Raw genomic sequence first — 15,216 nt, forward strand, 5'->3', positions numbered from 1 at the left:
GAGGGAGATTCCTTCTGGGCATCAAGTCACAGTTACTACTGGAGCCACTTAAAGCAGATTATAATCAAGTTTTAACAATACATTATCTATGAATAAATACAGAATGTTACTTTCCTCTTAATTCCTTATTTCTCTGTCCTATTAATTTTACCAGATGTTTAGATTAAAAACTTAAACAATGTATATCACATTCTAAAATCAAAATTGACAGCTATGTTTCACACCAAAATCAATAAAATGAACTGATTTATTTGTAATTTGTATTTTCTTAAATTTGTGGATTAATTCAAGATGACACATTTTGTCAAATGTTCACTCTAAATCTGCTCTTCTTTCTACTGTTCATTATATCCAACAGCATCTAAAAAAAATATTTTTAATTGTTTACCAATCTAAACATTTTCAGACACAAAAAAGGAATACCAAATCTGTAAATTATGAAAATGGAGATATGAATAGATTATAAATGAAACAGTTATAACTGTTTAGTCCAAATTCTGATTTTAACCCCCCCTCCCCTAGTACTATGTAATTAAGCAAAACAATGTACGCAGCTTACTAACAGCCCCTCTCTTCCCACAAAATGAGCTTCACAGCTTGCCCAACAACCTGGAGGTTCCTCGTGGATCTGAAACAGGGCAGAGTCATCAACACAGAGGGCTGGTCCCCACTTCGTCCGGACTTCGGACTAAGGTACGCAAATTCAGCTACGTTAATAACGTAGCTGAATTCGAAGTACCTTAGTCCGAATTTACCGCGGTCCAGACGTGGCCGGAAGTCTCCCCCCGTCAACGCCGCCTACTCCACTCGGCGAGCTGGAGTACCGGCGCCGACTGTGAGCACTTCCGGGATCGATCCGGGATCGATTTATCGCTCTTAACCAGACGCAATAAATCGATCCCAGAACATCGATGGTGTGCCGCCGGACCAGCCGGTAAGTGAAGACTAGGCCAGAGTCTCTGTATCTCCTCCATGACCCTCTTCCATAGCAGAAAAGCTCCGCTGGAGCCAGATAGGGTTACCAGATAGCAACTGTGAAAAAATGGGAATTCCTTTCAGCCACAGCTGTCCTGAAGACTATCCTCGTCAAGGAGGATCCCAGATTCTGACAACACTCCAGAGAACAAGTAATAACAGTTACCCAGAGAGACAGATTGGGGGAGACAGATTAGTTATTTTCTTAAAGAAAGGTTGATTTTCACTGGTTGGTAATCATTAAATCATGTTCATTTGCAACTAAATATAGCCTTTGCATTAAGTTTGGTGCTTCATTTTGCTAACCAGGTGGATATATTACATCTAAACACATTTATTTAAGCAATTATCCATCTTAAAATATCGTTTCAAAATTCTAAATTTTTAAAATTTTATGATGTTAGAAAATGGGTGAATAATGCATTTCTTATTTACTAGATGATTTTTTTTTATTTGTGCTTTGTGTCAAGCTCTGGGTGGCAATTCAAAATGTACCAACACACTTTTTTTTTTATAATTAGTTAAATAAAAACTTAAAACATGCTGGATACATAAGAAAAAAGTATACCAAAAAGTTTAACAAAACTTTTTTTTTCATTTAAAGCTGACTGATTTATTAAACAAGGAAGTATTATCTGTAGTTAGTGAATTGAGCATATTGTTTCTGTTCACCATATCCTTCCGATTTTAAAACCAGTAGATCCAATCCTCTCACACCTAGTTTTTAGAAGAGGAAAACAAGCTCAAATTGGAAGAGGAAAACAAGCTTTCCTGCTTTTTCAACTCTCAACTGGTTTCTTAACTTTGAATAAACTAGTCATTGAACTGAACTAGTTGAATAAACTGAAATGAAGAAAATATTTTCTCTGCACCTGCAGAAGAAGCTACTTCTAACAAAAGTTGTTTTAGCACTTCAACAAACTTCATTATTAGGCGCTTATCCAGTGCGCCTTCTACCACTTCAGTGGTTTGACTTTCTTTCAAACTTCAGGAGCAAACATGTACTGCTTAATTTTTTGTATTTAAAATATTTTAATATATTATAGTTTGTTTAGCCCTTGGCATAAATTGTCATAATTTCAAATTGAATTTTAAATAGTTTTTTTTAAAATAAGCTTTTATTTATTTTATATAAAAATCCAGTTTAAATACAAAACATGTAGTTTACATTTTAAAAATCCATTTTTAACAACTCATCACTTTTTAGCCCCCCCGTTACATGGTGTGCATGTGAAAAAGCAAGATCTATGCACAAATCTCAGGGATAAAGTCTGGCCAGATCTTACATTTAACATTTAGATTCAGCCCCTCAAAAGGCTGATCTTCCACCACTGATTGAGCCTCACATGGAAACCTGGAACTTTGAAGCCAGGTTTCCCTTCTCACAACTACTAATGTGACCACAATATTAGAAATACTGTCAACAGCATCCAGTTCTACTTGGAGATGTTCTTGCTTTTAAATGCCCCTCTGCAAACCACTCACAGTTTTCCTGTGGTAGCTTATCAAGAAAAAATGGAAAACGTATTATAGTTCATAAAATCATAACAGGCCAGTAGTGCTTGGTGATTTGAAACACTAAAATGAAGATGTTCTGAAAGTGAAGTTTCTTACCTTATTGTAACTGGAGTTCTTCAAGATGTATGGTCCCTATCCATATTCCATTGTGGATACACATGTGCACCACAGGTGTGAGCCCACAGAATTCTTACGAACAGTGTCCACTGGTCCATACCAGTTCTCCTTGTGCTCCCCACTGAGAGCATAAAGGATGAGGAGGATTGACAGCCTCTCCTGTTCCTTCTTTACCACAAATGAATCTCATGATTCTCCTTATATCTGGGCGGGCAGATAATGAAATATAGATAAGGACCGCATATCTCGAAGATCTTCAGTTACAACAAATACGTAATTTTCATTTCTTCTTTGAGTGCTGGTCCTATGTATATTCTACTAGGGGTGACTAGTAAGCAGTAGTCAGAAAGGAGGAAGGGGGAACGAGGATGCAGGTGGAATAGCTGCTTGTAGAACCACTGTCCCAAAGGACGAGTCACTGAAGGAGTTCGGGACCCAAGGCATAGTATGCTGTGAATGTGTGACTGGAACTCCATATAGCTGCCTTGCAAATATCAATCAGGTATACCTTCTGAAGTGATGCTACTAAAACTGCTTGTGTCCTCAGAGTGAGCCTGTATCCCACATGGGGATACAGTCAGAGATCCACTTAGAGACTCTGAGAGGATACAGCTTGTACTTATACTGCTATGACAACAAACCATCCTCTGTAACTTTCTGATCTGTTTCATTCTGTTTAGGTAAAATGCCAATGATCATCTTATGTTGAGGAAATGAAGTTAGTTGTCTCTCCTCGCTCAAGGCACAGGGATTAGGCAAAAATACAGGTAAGTGAATTGACTGGTTTATGTGAAATTCCAAAACTATTTTAGAAACAAATTTCAGTGCAGTCATAGCAAGACCTTATCCTTATGAAACATAGTGTATGGCAGATCAGCCATTGATGTTCCAAGTTCATCTAACCTTCTTGCCGAAGTGATAGCAGCGAGGAAAATGACCTTCATTGACAGGTGAAACATGGAACATGCAGGCTAACAATTCCAAGGATCCCTTAGTGAGTTTGGAGACCACTAAATTAAGACCCTAGTGAAGGTTTGGTTTCTTTACTGATGGAAAGATTCTGATCAAGCACTCAAAAACCTGGCTGTAGATAAAGATTAAGTAACCATCCATTGCGGGGTGACAAGCACTAATTGCCACCAGATTAACCCATAGCGAGCTAAGGGAAAGGCCGGCTGTCCTGAGGGTAAGAAGGTAATCCAAAACTGCAGAAATTTACACCATCTCTGGAGATTATATGGTTTTGCTGGGCCCAGATAGAAAAATGCCTCCACCTGGCTACATAGCATCTTCTGGCAGAGTCTTTCCCGCTATTGTTAAGGATGCATACTGCTTCAGAGCAGTAGCATTTTAGGATCGATGTCCATTTCACTACTGATCTCCAATGAGATGAAGAGCATCAGGGTTTGCATGCGTGACCCTGCCATTTTTATGGGTCAAGAGATCTGGAAAGGTCTGAATGCTGATAGTGGATGGGATGACATCTGTTGGAGGCTTGGAAATCAAAACTGAGTCATCTAGGGACAATGAGGATGACTTGTGCCCTGGCTAGAATTTTCCATAGAACTGGAGATAGCAGCAGGATGGGACATAATCTGTCCCAAGGCAAGAAGAGATCACCACCCTTGGTGTACTCTCTTTTGGCTCCTCTGGAGCAGTATACTTTGCTGAAAGGCAAACAGGTCCCAAGTCAGGGTTCTTCACTGAGAGAAGATGTTGTTAAACTACTGAATCATGTAACTCCCACTTGTGATTGGTGGCAAAATGTCTGCTGAGGTGATCCACAAGTGAACTGTGGGTGACTGAGAGGGTGGCAACAGGGTGAGGCGATTCTGTATGCACCAGTTCCATAAACTGACAGCTTCTATATATGTGGGGGGGAAGGAAGGAGGCGACCATGCCCCTCCCTGCTAGTTTAGATAGAAATGGGGGTTAGGTTGTCTGACATTATCAGAACATGCTGGGACTGTATGAATGGTAGAAATGCTTTGCAAGCCTCTCGTACTACTCTCAGTTCCAGAAGACTGATGTGAATTCTGATTTCCTGAGGTGTCCAAGTACCTTGTGCTTTGTGATTGTCCAGACTATCAGGGAGGCCTTTGTAATTATCATCTTGTCAGATGTGGGAAACAGAAAGGGAACTCTCATGCACACATATCCATGGTCACTCCATCATGCCAGAGAGGCCCTCATCTTGGAGTTAGTTGCCACCATGCTATTCATGCTGTGCTTGCTCAGTGTATGTACTGTTCGAAGCCAAGTCTTCAGGCAAAGGTGGAGTCAGGGAAATGGCATTACATAAGTACATGATGCCATATGGCCCAGGAGAGCAAGGCGCACCCAAACTGATGTTTGAGGGTTGCGGGTAACCAGTTCTTTGAGAACACACATGGTGTAAAATCTGTCCATGAGGAGGCAGGCCCGTCTTGACTGAATTCAACGTTACTCTGATAAATTACATGGACTGTGTCAGAGTCAAGATAGACTCTTCCATGTTTACACAGATTCCCAAGGATGCTAAAAGATGGAACACAGTGACATGGTTGATGTCAAGACTTCCAGACGAGACCTGCTGGTCAGAAGCCAGTCATCTCCGTATGAGAAGATGTCTGAGCTGAACTACTACTACTGGAAACACTTTTCTGAAGACTTGGGGAGCTGTACCTAATCCTAACGGGAGCACCCTGTATTGATAGTGATGGAGGCCCATCACAAACCTGAGGAATCCTCTATGAGAGTGATGAATGTTCACATGAAAGTATGCATCTTTAATATTGAGGGCCATGAACATGTCTCTTTTTCTAGGGATGGTATTATCAATCCCAATATAGCCATGCAGAATTTCATTTGCAAATAAAAATGTTGAGTTACTACAGGTCAAGAATGTGTCTCCAGACTCCATTCTGCTTGGGAGAAAATATTTTAAATAGAACCCTTTTCTCCCAATATTGAGAGGGTACCTGCTGTATTGCTCCTTAGCGGAGAACAGATTGTACTACCTGAAAGAGAATTCCCTCATGAGAGCGGTCCCTGAAAAGGCAGGGACAAGGGGGTTTTGGGAGAGAGAGGCGAAGAAACTTGATGGTATGGCTGGAATGGATGATAACATCAGATGAGTGACATATCATCTCCCAGTTTTGGGAAATTTTTCACTAGATGGCCTCAATTAAATCTCAGAAATCGGGTAGAGATGCCATTGATATTCGTTCACAGCTCTCTAGTATCATGTCAAAAGGGTCTCTTGGTTGGAGGATGAGGTCAGGTAGTTGCAGCTGGAGTGGGAGGCACCAGATATCTTTCATCTCTGCATTCTTTGTCGTTTGCAAGGTGGCTCGTAGGAGTGTTGGTTATAAAAGGTTTGAGCTAAGAGCTTTGGTTTGTAAGTTTGTTTATATTTCCTCTTTGTGGCAGATGTATAAATACCCGGGAAGAGAAGGGTTGCCCTAGATACTTTCAATATGTGCAGAAACTCGTTCATCTTTTCATGAATGGAATTGGTCTCAATGTGGTCTAAATCTTCCTGGATTCCCCCAAAGACCGTAACCACAACTCCAACTGCATCACAATGGCAGTTGTCAAGGATCTTGATGCAGTATCAGTAGCATTGATTGCAGCCTGTGAAGAAGTCCTGGCCACCAGTCTGCCCTCATCAACAAGGGCTTGAAATTGAGCTCAGTCCTCCCGAGGTTTGTCCTTAAAGTCTAGAGTAGTTCAGAAAATCATATTTGGTGAGACAGGCCTCATAATTCAAGATCCTAAACTGTAGACTGGTTGATGCAAAGACCTTTCACCCAGTAAAGTCGAGATGTTTGGCCTCCTTATCTAAGTGGGAGTTGTTGCTTGAATTTTTCAGTGGCCATCTGCAACACTAGGGAGTTTGGAGTAAGGTGAGAGAACAAAAACTGTGTTCCCTTAGCTGGCACAAAGTATCACTTCCCTGCCCTCTTGGGGGTAGTGGCACAGGTGGCAGGTGTTTGCCACACAATTCTAGCTGGTTCTGGAATGGCTTCATTGACTGGGAGAGCACCCTGACTGGAGCCTTCATGGTGGAGGATATCCAGAAGTTTATGACTTGAAAAAGCCCTGGCTGGGATGATTTAGTTGGGGATAGTCCCGCTTTGAGCAGGGGGTCGGACTAGATCAGGGGTCGGCAACCTTTCAGAAGTGGTGTGCTGAGTCTTAATTTATTCACTCTAATTTAAGGTTTCACGTGCCAGTAATATATTTTAATGTTTTAGAAGGTCTCTTTCTATAAGTCTATAATATATATATATATAACTAAATTATTGTTGTATGTAAAGTAAATACGGTTTTTAAAATGTTTAAGAAGCTTAATTTAAAATTAAATTAAAATGCAGAGCCCCCAGGACCAGTGGCCAGGACCTGGGCAGTGTGAGTGCCACTGAAAATCAGCACGCGTGCCGTAGGTTGCCTACCCCTGGACTAGATGATCTCCTCAGGTCTCTTCCAACCCTAATCTTCTATGATTGTGTGGCCTAGGCTGGTTCCAGAAGATTCTCAATCCCGTCTGGGCTGAATTTCCTGGGTTAAGGGGAAGCTGGTTCCACCGGTACAGCCGACACTCCTGAAGATGGTCAATGAATCCCTGACCTGACTATTTCAACAATTCTCAGTGCTTCAGTTTAGGTGGTACTGCAGTTAGTGTCAAGGTCAATGCAGAGACCTGTACTGAAGAAGTCTTGCTCTTATGAGTCTTGTCATGCAGCTTAGGAAGTCCTTCTGGCATGAAGACTTGACCAACTTGGACAGGGTCAGAAAGGTATCTCTCCTCTTAAAGAGTCTAAGAGGGCATCTGCTTTTGTGTTTGAGATATGAAAGTAAGGGGCATTAAGGGGGCCCAGCCAAAGGGTCCTCCCTGTGCCTCTCTCCACTCAGGAATCAGACAGAGAACTAGGGAGCGCACTCCTTGCCAAATTGAGCCTATGTACAAGGGGTCTCCACAGACAGGGTTTGACAGGGGTCTCACTAGCTTCAAAAAAACTTTATGGAGAAGGCAGAGCTCTTGCACCTGCTGCATTCGGCTGGGGAAATACTGTACTTGGCAGAAATATGTGCCTCCCAAGGGCAGCAGAGGCAATGCTAGTGGTTGTCACTGACTGAAAACATGCTGCGATGTTCCCCTCTGGTATTATCTGGACCGGTGATCTGCTAGGTCACTCCAATCCTTGACTCTGGGAGCCAGCCTTACCCTGCTCTGCTGTGAGAACCCCCACTCCTGGGCTGTTCATGCACAGCCTCTGGCATGTAAGCTACTCCTTGGATTGTGCAACTAAATGAAACTAGCCAATATCTCCGGTCCCAGACACAACCCTAGGAACCTACATCTTGCAGTGTCCAGACTGCTCGCTGGTCACTGCAAGCTTATATAAGTTCATCAATTTAATAAAGAAATTGATATGTACCAGGCTTGTTATCCCAAGGGGCGTCTCTGACACGCTTCAATGCACTGCTTCAGGTAGAATAAACAAATTTATTAACTATGAAAGATAGATTTTAAGTGATTATAAGTCAAAGCATAACAAGTCAGGTTAGGTCAAATGAAATAAAAGCAAAACACATTCTAAGCTGATCTTAACACTTTCAATGCCCTTACAAACTTAGATGTTTCTCACCACAGGCTGGCTGGTTGCCATTCAGCCAGGCTCTCCCCTTTGATCAGTGCTTCAGTCACTGGGTGGTGATGTCTATAGATGGAAGTGGAAGAGAGAGGAAGAGCATGGCAAATGTCTCTCCCTTTTATCATGTCCTTTCTTGCCTTGCCCCCCTCCACCCCTCCAGAGTCAGGTGAGCATTCCCTCACTACAGTCCCAAACTGACCAAAGGAAGGGGGGGTGACTCACTTGAGAGTCCAACAGATCCTTTATTGTTGCCTAGGCCAGTATCATTTGTTCCTGTGAGGCTAGGCTGGGTTTGTCCCATACATGCCCTGAAGAGGTGCAAACTGCCCCTCTGCTTCTCAAAAGTTTTTGCCTGGGCTTACTCAGCCTCATAACTATATACATGAAATTACAATCTATAACATTACTATGACATCAGTATAACAACGATTACTATAACATTATTATAACAACAATGCTCAGTGCATCATGAGCCTTCTGAAGACAACTGACATGACAAACTTTGCATTAGATACCACACAATCACATTAAAAGGATGAACATGGGGGTGCTGGGTGTCCCCCGAGGTACAGAACATCACATATGCAGGGGCAAAAACACCGGTTTTGAAGCATGAAATCCTGGGCATAATCCAAATCCCACACTGGGAGACCGGTAAGGTTCCCTGGAGTGAAGATTCTAATACTATAACTACAACCATCAAAAACTCTAATTAACAGCAAACTAAGAATAATATAACTTTGCATATAATTACAGGATGGAAAGAAATGAGAAGCTCTGGACGTTGGAGGATCCTGACTCAGTCCATGAAGTGATAAGAAAGAACTGGCAGTCGGTCCTCCCTTCCACTTCTCTTGGTGGGGAGCACAAGTAGAGCTGGGGCACAGGTGGGGACCAATAGACACTGCTTGCAAAAACTCTCCAGTCATGCGTGCATGCATACCCAGAGTGGAATACATAAATGGACCAGCACTCAACAAAGACTAGTTTTTATGGCCAAATAAACCAAGATGCTTTGGTTCTCGTTCTTCTGGTGTCATTCTATGTTATTTGGTTTTCTCATTAGCTGCAACCAGTACAAAGGAACCCAGTACCAGGTATGAATAGAAAAATTCTGCTCCCGAAGAGAGAACTTGGTATTTCTTGCTGGCCTTCTTTAACAAAGGAGCAGCAACTGCAGGTGTCTGCCATACATTTCTTGCAAAGTCCAACAGTACCTGTTTAATCAGGAACGTACAAAACCTGACACTGGTGAATGAAGTATGCCAGTTTATGTGAGGATTCTTACACCTCCTCAAGAGGACTTCGTATAGCCTCAGCTACTCTTCTGAACAAGTCCTGAAAATGTTTCAAATTATTTGGGTTAGATGGAGTGGAGGGTCGAGGATGACATAGCTGTGGCCCCAGGTAGATCTCCCATTTCAGAAAGCTCTTCCTCAGAATGGGCAGGTTCTCATGAAGCCACCTGAGAGGAGCATGTTGTGGAGCTGTGGAAGAGTACTATCTCCCTCCGTTGGGGGTGGGTGATACACAAGTGTGGCATTCTAGTTGGTATGGACCTGCCGAGGCCAGGCAACTCTGGAACATTACAGGGATAAGGGCCTGAAGGTCATGGAGTAGGATACCAGAGCATATGAGTACCCAACAGTCTCTGTTGAATGAATCCTGGATTCTCTTCCCAATCCACAAAAGTCACAAGAAGGGGCCTATCAGGAATATTATTATTTCTATTAGTAGTATGACAGTAGCACCTAGAAGCCCAACATGTGGGAGAATGTTGCCCACTCCTCTTTGACTCAGGTGAAGAGAAAACAGAACATTCAACATCCAAAGAGGGGGTGCATCGAAACTGGATTGCTAGGCTGCAAGGAGAGTCTAGGTCCTAGACTGTAGGAGCAGTCAGACCAGGTGATACACCTGGAATCAAAGGTATTGCAGGTCCCAGTATCAATGACAGACTGTTCACATTTGTAGAGAAGAGTAGTGATTCCGGTTCCTCCAAAACTTCTAAATATCCGGGTTTCACATACTTCACCAGTACGGAACAGGGCTGTGCCACAAACATCGGAGCCAGAGTGGAGTGTGCCAATGTAGTCAGCGCTGATACAGCTCATACTGAAGGGAGTGTAGATAGTTTTGTTGGCATCAATGTGACCATTAGGGAAACTGCCAGTACCAATGATGCTGGTACTGTGGTAGTTAACATCAAAGCAGTTGGTGCTGAGGTAGGGGCCAATTAAGTGTATTGATACGGTAGTGAAGCCTCAGTAGCATGCTCCCTCAGAACACTTACAGTGACCATATTGGGCCGATAAGTCTCCTTGGAATGGGAGCAACGAGGAGATTTAAACCTGTTTGTAGTGAAAGTTTTCACAGGAGACCCAACTCTCACTATCCCCAAGGTGATGCTCCTTTTGCTTAGAAAACTTTTTGTCTGTCCTGCCAGAAACAGAAGCCAAAGCATTGGACAATGCAGCTCTAGAGCATTCCTGGGAAGATATTAAACTTGTTGAGGGGACGGGAAGCACCAGGATCCCAAGTCAGTCTCACAGAGTGGTCCAATAAAAAACTATCTATAAACAGGCCTCTCTGGTTTTTGATGCTCTTTTTAAGACGGATTTACAGTTAGTACATTTGCTTGGGATCTATGATTCCCGCAAACAAGAGAGGCATATGACATGCCCCTCATTTATAGGTATTGTCCCCTTGCACAGGGGCTTTGCCGGAGACTTGGGGTTAGACATCCTAAAGTCTTCGTACCAGGAAAAAAATATCAGAATGAAGGGAAAAACTGAAGTCCATCAGGTTACTCCAACTGGCAGCCCACAAGGCAATTCCATCCAACCCCTGAATGTGTCCGCCCTGCAGCAGACCTAATCCACAAATTGACATCCTTCCCATGGCAATGTACGTAAGAGTTCATGCCAAATGTTGGGCACCATTTTCTTTATGTATATGGACTGTGGAGGTGCTGCTTACTGAGGAGCACAAGAACATATGTGGTCCCAATAGACACTACTGGCTAACACACTCAAGTATCAAGTATCAAGAGCATGGAGTGTATGCACACAAAGAATGGAATATATATTATATATTATAGACAGACAGATATAAAAATAAACAAGCACTTGAAACAGAATGTGCGCTTTCTGATATCAAAGAGGGAAGTGTTCACTTAACATTTTTCCAGAGCGTAGGCACTAAGTGTAGACAGAAGCAATTTTTAGTACATACAATTTTATCAGCCAATTTTTCAAACATGGTTAGGAATATGCTTCAAAAAGATTAACACAATTTACATACCAAGTTTACTACATATTAAGTATATTAAAAAAGATGGCAACAATATATATATATATTGATGTCTGGCTGTTCAAAATTGGCTGCCAGGCAATTTGCCTCAACCTCCCACCCCACCATAAATGTCTCCTCTTTACACTCACAGATATTACGGAGCACACAACAAGCAGCAATAACAATGAGAATATTGGTTGCACTGAGGTCTAACCCAGTCAGCAAACAGTGCCAGCGAGCTTTTAAACGTCCAAAGGCACATTCTACCACCATTCTGCACTTGCTCAGTCTATAGTTGAACTGCTCCATACTACTGTCCAGGCTGCCTGTATATGGCTTCATGAGCCATGGGAGCAAGGGGTAGGCTGGGTCCCCAAGGATAACTGTTGGCATTTTAACATCCCCAACAGTAATTTTCTGATCTGGGAAGTAAGTCCCTTTTTGCAGCTGTTCGAACAGCCCGAAGTGCCTAAAGATGCGAGCATCATGAACCTTTCCCGGCCATCCCATGTTGATGTCGGTGAAACATCCCTTGTGATCCACCAGTGCTTGCAGCACCATTGAGAAGTACCCCTTGTGGTTTATGTACTGGTTGGTAAGGTGGTCCAGTGCCAAGATAGGGTGACAAAGTTCCTCCTTTATCTTGTTGGGTCCTGCGCTTATTGGTGGATTTTCTTGCCTCAAAGGTTCACCATGTGGGTTGGGGAACAGCCCAGAGACCTTCCCCTCTGGAAGAACCCACAGTCCAGGTCAATTGGGAGGTTTGCGGGGAACCTGGGCCCGCCCTCTACTCCAGGTTCCAGCCCAGGGCCCTGTGGACTGCAGCTGTCTATAGTGCCTCCTGTAACAGCTGCATGACAGCTACAACTCCCTGGGCTACTTCCCCATGGCCTCCTCCAAACACCTTCCTTATTCTCACCACAGGACCTTCCTCCTGGTGTCTGATAACGCTTGTGCTCCTCAGTCCCCCAGCAGCACACCCTCTCACTCTCAGCTCCTTACGCCTCTTGCTCCCAGCTCCTCACACTCTCACCACAAACTGAAGTGAGCTCCTTTTCAAAACCCAGCTGCCCTGATTAGCCTGCCTTAATTGATTCTAGCAGCTTCTTCTTAATTGGCTCCAGGTGTCCTAATTAGCGTGCCTGCCTTAACTGGTTCTAGCAGGTTCCTGATTATTCTAGTGCAGTCCCTGCTCTGGTCACTCAGAGAACAGAAAACTACTCATCCAGTGACCAGTATATTTGCCCTCTACCAGACTCCTGTACCCCACTGGTCTGGGTCTGTCACAATAGGGATATGTGTTCTGTCTATTGCCCCACCACAGTTAGGGAACCCCATTGCAGCAAAGCCATACACTATGACCTGCACATGCACATTTCCCAGAGTCACTACCCTTGTTAGCAGGTCACTGATTGCCTTGGCTACTTGGATCACAACAGCTCCCATAGTAGATTTGCCCACTCTGAATTGATTCCCGATTGACCGATAGTAGTCAGGCACTGCAAGCTTCCACAGGGCTATCGCCACTCGCTTCTCAACTGTCAGGGCAGCTCTCATCTTGGTATTCCTGCACTTCAGGGCAGGGGAAAGCAACTCACAAAGTTTCATGAAAGTGGCCTTACGCATGTGAAAGTTTTGCAGCTACTGGGAATCATCCCATACCTGCAACACTATGCGGTCCCACCAGTCTGTGCTTGTTTGCCGGGCCCAGAATTGGCGTTCCATTGCATCATCCTGCCCCACTGCCCCATGATGTCTCAATTGCCACCTCCCATGCTTTCAGGAACATCTGTGTGCATGTCCGCCTCAGAATCATCCTCGTGCTGGCGTCTCCTAGCGAGGTTCTGCACATACTGCAGGATAATGCGCGAGGTGTTTACAATGCTCACAACAGCAGAGCTGAGCTGAGCGGGCTCCATGCTTGCTGTGATATGGCGTCTGCACGAGTAACCCAGGAAAAAAGGCGCAAAACAATTGTTTGCCATTGCTTTCAAGGAGGCAGGGGTGGGAGGGAGGGGAGACTGATGACATGTACCCAAAACAACCCGCAACACTGTTTTTGTCCCATCAGGCATTGGGAGCTTAACCCAGAATTCCAATGGGCAGTGGGGACTGTGGGATAGCTACTCACAGTGCACCACTCTGTGAGTCGATGCTAGCCACAGTATTGAGGATGCACTCCGCCAACCTACTGCACTTAGTGGGGACATACACGATCAATTGTATAAAATCGCTTTCTAAAGATTGACTTCTATAAAAATGGACCTAATTTCGTAGTGTAGACATACCCATAGTATCATCCAGGAGTCCTTGAGAGTGTGAAGGGACCCATCCATGGCGTCTCCAAACAATTTGGCCCGATCGAAGGGAAGTTCCTCAACAGTATTTTGTACCTTGTGGGACTGTCCAGAGCACTGCAGCCAGGAAGCTTGGTGCATAATTACTGCTGTAGCCATGGAGCATGTGGCTGTGTCAGCAGCACTGAATGAAGCTTGGAGGGTGGTGACTCAGACTCCATAGCTCTCAGAGATGACTCCAACAGGACTTTAAGTCTGAGCTCCCTCAATTTCTTACATCTGCTCTTAAGTTCTGAGCAGAACTTGCATTTGTAGAGAATATGGGTTTCCCCAAGCCAACGGAAGCAGCTTGAATGTATCAGCAGGGAGATCTATGATGGGTATGACAAGGTTTGAAGCTGGGATTGTGGGCATAACCCATCCTCGAAGCCCAGGATCAAGGCCTAAGAAAACAAAGGCTCAGATTGGCAAAGAAAAAATGGAGGAAGGAGAACCCCTGCACCCACAAGCACAAAATGCACTAAAAAAAAAAAAAAAAAAAAAGGGGGGGGGGGGAATAAAATAAAGAAATATTGTAAAATAAGCAAGAGGTGCAGCAAGCTGTGAGGCTTAGCTAATGGTGATACTCCATCTCAGGTCACAGGCAGTTGAGAAGGAACTGGAGCAGCGGCGGGTCCACCCCCCTCTATAGGCTCGCTTGCCCCTGGGAACCGGGCCCCGGGGGAGGGGTGGGGGGCTTGGCCACTGCCACCCCACCCAGGCTCTCTCAGGCAGCTAGCTTCAGCCACATGAGAAGTGGCTCCCCGCCTGGCCCGGCTGCCAGGGAGAGTGACCAAGTGTGCCATGGGGGAGGTGCAGTGGGAGAAAGACACAGCCCCCCGGCAGATAATGTGGGGTGAGGAGAGCATGGTGGCCCTGGGCTGGGTGCAGGGAGGTGGGAGGGTTGCTAGGCAGAGAAGCCGGGTGGGGCCTATCAAGCATTGTTCATACAACACACACACACAAAAAAAGGGGTGTTTGTTTTTAAAAGAACAGGTTTAAATTTTCCTTTTTAAAAAATTAGCGAAGAAGAGTAAAGAGCCAAATTAAAGGAAGGAAAGGTCTTCATCCACAGCCAAAGCACTCTAAGTTCCCTGTAAGCTGCTCAGCCATGCAGCAACCTATTTAGCGCCACGCAGGCCCTCAGAGAACCTGCAGGGATGCGGTCCACATAATACAGAGAGAGAGGCCCACAATCATAGACAACCTGTGCCATACTGGGGGGCACAATCTAAAGGGGAGGACACGTAAATGCCCCACAAGTCTCCTCTGCCTAGAAACCCTCCTATAGCCCTGCTCCCAGCCCAGGGCACCGTGCTCTCCCCACCCCACATTAT

The 15,216-nt window shown here is 44.4% G+C and overlaps 1 protein-coding gene and 1 long non-coding RNA gene across 9 annotated transcripts in view; one reads left to right on the plus strand and one right to left on the minus strand.

Moving 5' to 3' along the window:
- The window catches only part of LOC117877898, a 47,710-nt gene extending 38,461 nt beyond the window's left edge, over nucleotides 1-9,249 (plus strand). For 2 of the 4 annotated variants that reach the window (XR_004645848.1, XR_004645845.1), the window contains 2 exons: nucleotides 3,291-3,377; nucleotides 5,115-5,478. This is a non-coding gene — a long non-coding RNA (uncharacterized LOC117877898). Of the gene's footprint in view, nucleotides 1-3,290; nucleotides 3,378-5,114; nucleotides 5,479-9,005 lie in introns of those variants that run through there. The other 2 variants (XR_004645847.1, XR_004645846.1) reach the window with 2 other exon arrangements.
- The window catches only part of FBXW7 (F-box and WD repeat domain containing 7), a 281,687-nt gene that overhangs the window by 137,088 nt on the left and 129,383 nt on the right, over nucleotides 1-15,216 (minus strand). The gene's annotated exons all lie outside the window — the stretch shown is intronic.

Source organism: Trachemys scripta, chromosome 5 (assembly GCF_013100865.1).
Source record: "Trachemys scripta elegans isolate TJP31775 chromosome 5, CAS_Tse_1.0, whole genome shotgun sequence".
In the NCBI taxonomy this organism is placed as follows: Eukaryota; Metazoa; Chordata; order Testudines; family Emydidae; genus Trachemys; species Trachemys scripta.